Raw genomic sequence first — 7,317 nt, forward strand, 5'->3', positions numbered from 1 at the left:
GGAATCAGCACCGTACAATTTAATGGCTTGGCTGTGCATAGTGTGTAGTTTTATTTCCCTGATTGTGTTCAGCCAGGGTTACTTCTACTTTATACTTTGTTTCTCTTCTGTATGAATGGGGTTGCAATAGCCCTTCTGTAAATAGCTGATCAGTGATGATATTTTCACAGATCAGGTAGGAAATGAGATTTTTAAAGACGATGTAGGGAGTTTTTCATAAAACTCATAATTTTTTTTCATAAAAAATACGGTTTCCTACTTTCACAGTGTTAAACTTTTATTTTATGAAATGTTTATGGTAGTCTTTAAAAATCCCATATTGGGTCAATGTTTTTTTAACTTACTTGTCAGTGAAATCCAGAAACTTTGGAAAAGCACTTTTCTGTGGCTTTAAGCGCAGTACTTGGTAACTATTAGACGTTCAATACATCTGCCTCCAAATTATTCATTCTCTGATGCAGTGCGTTTTTGTTGAGCGTTTACTATACACCAGCCATTAGGCTGGGTGCTAGGGATACAATTTTTTTTTAATTTTTTTTTTTAACATTTTATTTGTTTTTGAGACAGGGAGAGACAGAGCATGAACAGGGGAGGGTCAGAGAGAGGCAGACACAGAATCTGAAACAGGCTCCAGGCTCTGAGCGGTCAGCACAGAGCCCGACGCGGGGCTAGAACTCACGGACAGTGAGATCATGACCTGAGCCGAAGTCGGCCTCTTAACCGACTGAGCCACCCAGGCGCCCCAGGGATACAATTTTACCAAATCTGTCACAGACCTTGTCCTTGTGGTGCTCACAGTCTACCTCACATTTTAACTGACCAAAAAAAAAAGTCATGCAATTCCATGTGCTGGGCTATTCTCTGGGAAGAAAAGTATGCTATGGGAACACAAGAGAGAGACACACAGCCTGATCTTTAGAGTTAAATATTGCTGGAGCAAGAGGATCTATTATCTGTGGCTGTGGGAGAAAACATTTATGGAGTTATGCTTCTCCTTTTAGCGTTAAAAATTTTCTGTAAATATTCCCATCGTTCCCATTTCTGCTTCCCTGCATGGCTCCCAGGGTCTGATTTACCTCTAGATGGTATTTGTAACAACTCACAGCAGATTCAGGAAGGCCTTCTTCTCTATAGAGAGATACTAAAGATACTTTACAAAGATACGGAGTGGCTCTGTTGGTTAAGCCTCGGACTCTTGATTTCAGCTCAGGTCATGATCTCACGGTTGGTGGCATCAAGCCCTGCATCGGTAGAGCCTGCTTGGGATTCCCTCTCTTCCTGTCTCTCTGCCCCTCCCCTACTCCCTCTCTCTCTCTCTCTCAAAATAAATAAATAAACTTAAAAAAAAAAAAAAAAGACACTACAGACACAACCCACCTCTTCCCCAAATTGCTTTCGTTATTTATCTATTTACTTTTCAGTGTTTAGAATGCAACACGGCTTGCATATTTCAAAATACAATCTTCTAGAATCGATGAAAATCATGATTCAATAGGTTTAAAAGTCACAACAAATTCCAAACAACAAAAGAAAAATCTACATATAGGCATGTTTTAGTAAAATTGAGCAAGTCCAAGACATAAATAAGATCTTAAGAACGGCCAAAGAAAAAAGATTACTTCTAAAAGAATGACAATTGTAAATGAGATTAGCCACAGAGCTCTCATTAATAATGAAAGCCAGAGATATTGTCTTCAAAATACTGAGGGGAAAAAAAAGACTGTCAACTGAGAATTGTATACACTACTAAAATATTATTCAGGAGTGAAGGCAAACAAATTTTTAGATAACAAAAATTGAGAGTGTTTACCTTTTTTTAAAGTTTATTTTGAGATAGAGACAGAGCTTGAGTGGGGGAGGGGCAGAGAGAGACAGAGACACAGAATCCGAAACAGGCTCCAGCCTCTGAGCTGTCAGCACAGAGCCGGACCTGTGGCTGGAACTCACGGACTGTGAGATCATGACCTGAGCCGGAAGTCGGATGCCCAACCAACTGAGCCACCGGGTGCCCCAGGCTCAAAATATATTTGAAAACACAACAACAGAATGACAAGGGAAAATGGACAAATTCACCAACAGAATGAGAGGCCTTTCACATCTCTCTCAGTAATTAGCAGCTCAAACAGACAAAAGTTATATAGACATAAAAGATCTGTACAAAAATGTCATGATCTTGACCTGATCAACACATAGCAAACTTTGTAATTAGAGAAAACACTGTTTTCAAGCACACTTGAGACAATTACAAAAACTAACCACCGTAGGTGGGCCATAAACAAGTCTCAACAAATCAAAAAATCAATGGCATACAGAACATTCCTCTAACCACAATGCAATTAAATTAAAACCAACATTGGGAGTCAATGCTCCATGGATCACATGCATTTCTGTACATCTTGAAGAAGGAGGCACTGACTACATTTTGTTCTAAGACCATCTTTTCACAAATGTTTGTATAGCAAACTTTGCAAGACAGTGACTCCCTCTAAAGCCAAGGGTAAGTTTGCTTACCGTGGTGGTTCTCAGCTAGGGGCAGTTTTGCCCACTAGAAGATATTTCACAATGTTTAGAGATATATTTAGTGGTCACAACTGGGAGAGGAGGTACTACTGGCATCCAGTAGGCAGAAGCCAGGGATGGTACCAAACACTCTACAATGCACAAGGCCGGTCCCCACAACTGAGAATTGTTCAACCCCAAATGTCCACAGTGGCAAGGCTCATCAACTCTGGCTTATAACCTTGGAAGTTATAGTGTCTCCCTCTGGAACAAAGGGAATAAAGGTAACTCCTCCCTAAAAGCAAAGAGCAGGGATGCTATTGCCCACTATAACAGTTCCAGATTTCCTGAACTCAGGGTCCCTCTTCTATAATGCAACTCATTCTACATGCAGGCATCCATCTGGATCCACCCATGGGACTTGGGGGCAGAGGGAAACAGTACAAATGCTGATCCTCTGGATATTGCTATTACTGTAATAATCTATCCTTTGTTTGTGAGCCCCACAAATACAATGAGTGGAAGGCAAAATTGCATGAGAATGCATGTGGTTTAATAATAGCTGCAAATATAGTAAAAATACGAAGACATCTGACTTCCACTAGGGGATGGAGGGAAGTATAAAAAATAATACAAGCACCCTTTCAAAGAGAAGACTAGATAAACTACAATCGACAATGTTTCTAACCCAGTCAGAGAACTGGGTTAGAAACAGGACAGCCTACTGGCCAAGAATCTAAGGGGAGACAGACACCAGAAGGATAAGCAGAGTAGGGTCTCCTATCTGGGGTAAATGCAACCAGACACCAGTAATTAATTAAGTAGTTAATGAATTGGTGAAGGCCAGAAGTGGGCTAGTGAGCTACTAGAGGATCAAAGAAATTGGAGTTTGTGCCCTCTTATAGGTTTTTCTCTACAGGCTCATAGAAGAGGTCAGAAAGAGCCCCAAGAGGGGCACCTGAGTGGCTCAGTCAGTTAAATGCCCCACTCCTTGATTTCCGCTTGGGTCATTATCTCATGGTTTGTGAGTTTGAGCCCCACATCGGGCTCTGCACTGACAGCTTGGGGCCTGCTTGAGATTCTCTCTCTCCCCCTCTCTCTGTTCCTCCCCCACGTGTGCTCTTTCACTGTCTCTCAAGATAAATAAATAAACTTTAAAAAAAAAAAAAAAGAAGAAAAAAGAGCCCCAAGAAAGTGTTTGTTATGGTGCAGACCTGGGAGAGGGTACAACAGCCAGAGCTGGAAAGGCATGAATCCACTCGGATGCTTTTCCCCCGAAGAGCATAAACTTTTAATCTGTAGGGGAAGGGCAATAAAACTGGTCATCCTTAGGGTGCTGGTAAAAACTCACAGCAGTTGGGGGAAGGGAACAGGAAAAAAAATCTATCACAGGGGGGTGGACAGAAATTTTTGCTGGGTCCAGAATGACAAGGGAGGAGGAACAAGAAAATAAGCCTACCCTCCTTAGGTAGGGACATGATACCTACCTAGACCTGGGGCCTAACCAGAACAAGGAACACTCCACCACCCCCTTGCCAAGCTAACAAACTTCCAGAAGCAAGTAAAAGTGGAATATTGGTGGGAGAGGAACAGGAGAACAAAAGCATGCAAAGAGATGTCCTCTTGTGTGCAGTGCAAAGAGAAGTCCTAAAACTGAGGGCAGACACTGCTCTGGCAACTAACTACCCTAAAACCCAGATATCACTATAGGAATTAAAAAAAAATTTTTTTAATGTTTATTTTTGAAAGAGAGAGAGAGAGAAGCAGAGAAGGACACAGAATCCAAAGCAGGTTCCAGGCTCTGAGCCGTCAGCACAGAGCACAACGTGGGGCTCGAACTCACGAAACATGAGATCAGGACCTGAGCTGAAGTTGGATGCTTAGCCGACGGAACCACCCAGGCGTCCCTATAGGAATTTGGTGCCTGTGGTGCTCTGAAGGTGACCTTAGCAACAAACCTCAAACGGAGACCAAACCCCAACTAGACTAACTCATCACTTACCCTCATTAAAGGCCTAGGAAAGGTATTTCCATTTCCAGATATAAGTTTTATATACCTCAGTGTCTGCTGAATCCTACACTAGGTCTGGTTTAAAAAAAAAAAAAAATTGAAGTACATGAAAACATCAGAACTAGATATAAATGTGACCCAGATGTTGGGACAGAGAACTTAAAATAATATGTTAGGGGCGCCTGGGTGGCTCAGTCGGTTAAGCGGCCGACTTCGGCTCAGGCCATGATTTCGCGGTCTGTGAGTTCGAGCCCCATGTCGGGCTCTGTGCTGACAGCTCAGAGCCTGAAGCCTGTTTCAGATTCTGTGTCTCCCTCTCTCTGACCCTCCCCCGTTCATGCTCTGTCTCTCTCTGTCTCAAAAATAAATAAACGTTAAAAAAAATTTTTTTAAATATGTTAAAGAATCTGATGGAAAAGATGAATAATATGCAAGATGGGTAATATCTACAAAGAGATGGAAACTATTAAAAAAAAAATCAAGTGAGGGGCACCTGGGTGGCTCAGTTGGTTAGGTGTGCGACTTCGGCTCAGGTTGTGATCTCGCAGTTTGTGAGTTTAAGCCCCTCGTAGGGCTCTGTGCTGACAGTTTAGAGCCTGGAGCCTGCTTCAGATTCTGTGTCTCCTTCTCTCTCTGACCCTCCCCCACTCTCACTCTGTCTCTCTCTCTCTAAAATATATAAACATTAAAAAAAAATTTTTTTTAAATCAAGTGAAAATGTTAAAAATGCAAAACACAATACCAGAGATGAGAAATACCTTTACCAAGCTCATCAATAGACTCAACACAGCCAAAGAAGAAATTTGGGTAAGTCAGTAGAAATTACCCAACTTAAATACAAAGGAAAAACATTATGACATCCAAGAACTGCTGGACAATATCAGTCTAACCCATCCATAATTGGAATCCCAGAAAGAGAGTGGAATATGAAGAAAAAAACCCCAAGAATTTTCCAAAAGTAACAACAGACATGAAACCACAAAGAAGCTGAGAAACCACCAAGAAGGATACATGCCAGACAAATAAAGAACACTTTAGCATATCATATTTTTAAAAACAAAAAGAAAAAATCTTGACGACAGCCAGAGAATAAAAGACATACAGGGGTGGGGTGCCTGGGTGGCTCAGTCGGTTGAGCATCTGACTTCGGCTCAGGTCATGATCTCACGACTTGTGTGTTGGAGCCCCGCATCCGGCTCTGTGCTGACAGCTCAGAGCCTGGAGCCTGCTTCAGATTCTGTGTTTCCCTCTCTCTCTGCCCCTCTCCCCTGCTTGTGCACTCACGCTCTCTCACTCCCTCTCTCTCTCCCTAAAAAAAAAAAAAATTAAAAAAAAAACCATTAAAAAAATGTTAAAAAAATGAAGAGGAAATAAAGACTTTCTTAGACAAAAACCAGAGAATTAAGTACTAGCAGACCTAATCTACAAAAAAAGCTAAAGTTCTTTTTTAATGTTTTTACATATTTTGAGAGAGAGAGGGAGCACACGTGCCTGTGACTAGGGGAGGGACACAGAGAGGAAAAGTCCCAAGCAGGCTCTGCGCTGTCAGCCCAGAGCTCCACTCGAGGCTGGTTTGTGAGATGTCACAAAACGTGAGATCATGACCTGAGCGGAAACTGAGTCAGACGCTTAACCAACTGAGCCACCAGGCACCCCTAAGGGAAGTTCTTCAGACAGAAGGAATATGGAATCAGACGGAAACTTGGGTTCACACAAAGAGTGCTAGAAATAGAATAAATGTAGATAAGATAAAGTTAGTCTTTTTCTTATGTCTAATTGGTCTAAAAAAGAGGTTGGCAATTTTTTTTTCTCTACAAGGCAAATATTTTAGGCTTTGTGGGCCTTATGGTCTTCGTTGCAACGATGTAATTTTGCCTTATAGTATGAAAGCAGCCATTGGCAAAACATAAAGAAATGATGGTAGCTACATGCCAATAAAACTTTATTTATGGGCATGGAAATTTTAGTTTCATTTAATTCTCATGTATCAGGAAATTTTTTTCTTTTGATATTTTCCTACCATTAAGAAATTTAAAAACCATTCCTAATTTGCAGGCCATACAAAAGAGGTGGCAGGGTACGTTTGGCCCATGGGCCTTGCTTTGCTGACCTCTGCTCCGACCAACAGCCTACTGTACAGAGCAAAAGCAGCAGCAATGTGTTGTCTACAGGATGTAGAAAAGTAAACTGTAGTAATTTATAATCTAAAACGTCCTGTATCTATTAAAGAAATTGAATCTGTAGTTTAAAAACCTTCCAACAAAGAAAACTCCAGGCCCAGATGGTTTCTACCAAATGTCTGAATTTTATCAAACATTTAAGGAAGAAATAATACTAATCCTACACAATCGCTTTCAAAAAACAAAAAAGGTAAAAACAATTCTGAACTCATTTTCAAATCAGCATTACTCTAATGCCAAAACCAGACAAAAGCATCAAAAGAAAATAGCAGACCAACATTCTTCATGAACATAGATGCAAAAATCATCACCAAAACATTAACAAATCAAATCCAGAAATATATAAAAAGCATAATACATCACAGCTTAGTGGGGTATATCTTGGTAGTCTAAGCCTGGTTCACATTTGAAAATTAATCAATGTAAGTCACTATAATGACAGACTAAAGAAAAGCCATGTGATGATCTCAGTAAATGCAGAAAAAGCATTTGACAAAACCCACTCATGACCAAAACAAGCAAGCAAACAAAAGCTCTCAGCAAACTAGGAATAGAAGGGAACTTCCTTAACCTTATAGGGAGAATCTACAAAAATTGTACAGATAACATACTTTATGGTGAAGACTG

The sequence above is a fragment of the Leopardus geoffroyi genome, chromosome C3 (assembly GCF_018350155.1).
Source record: "Leopardus geoffroyi isolate Oge1 chromosome C3, O.geoffroyi_Oge1_pat1.0, whole genome shotgun sequence".
NCBI lineage: Eukaryota > Metazoa > Chordata > Mammalia > Carnivora > Felidae > Leopardus > Leopardus geoffroyi.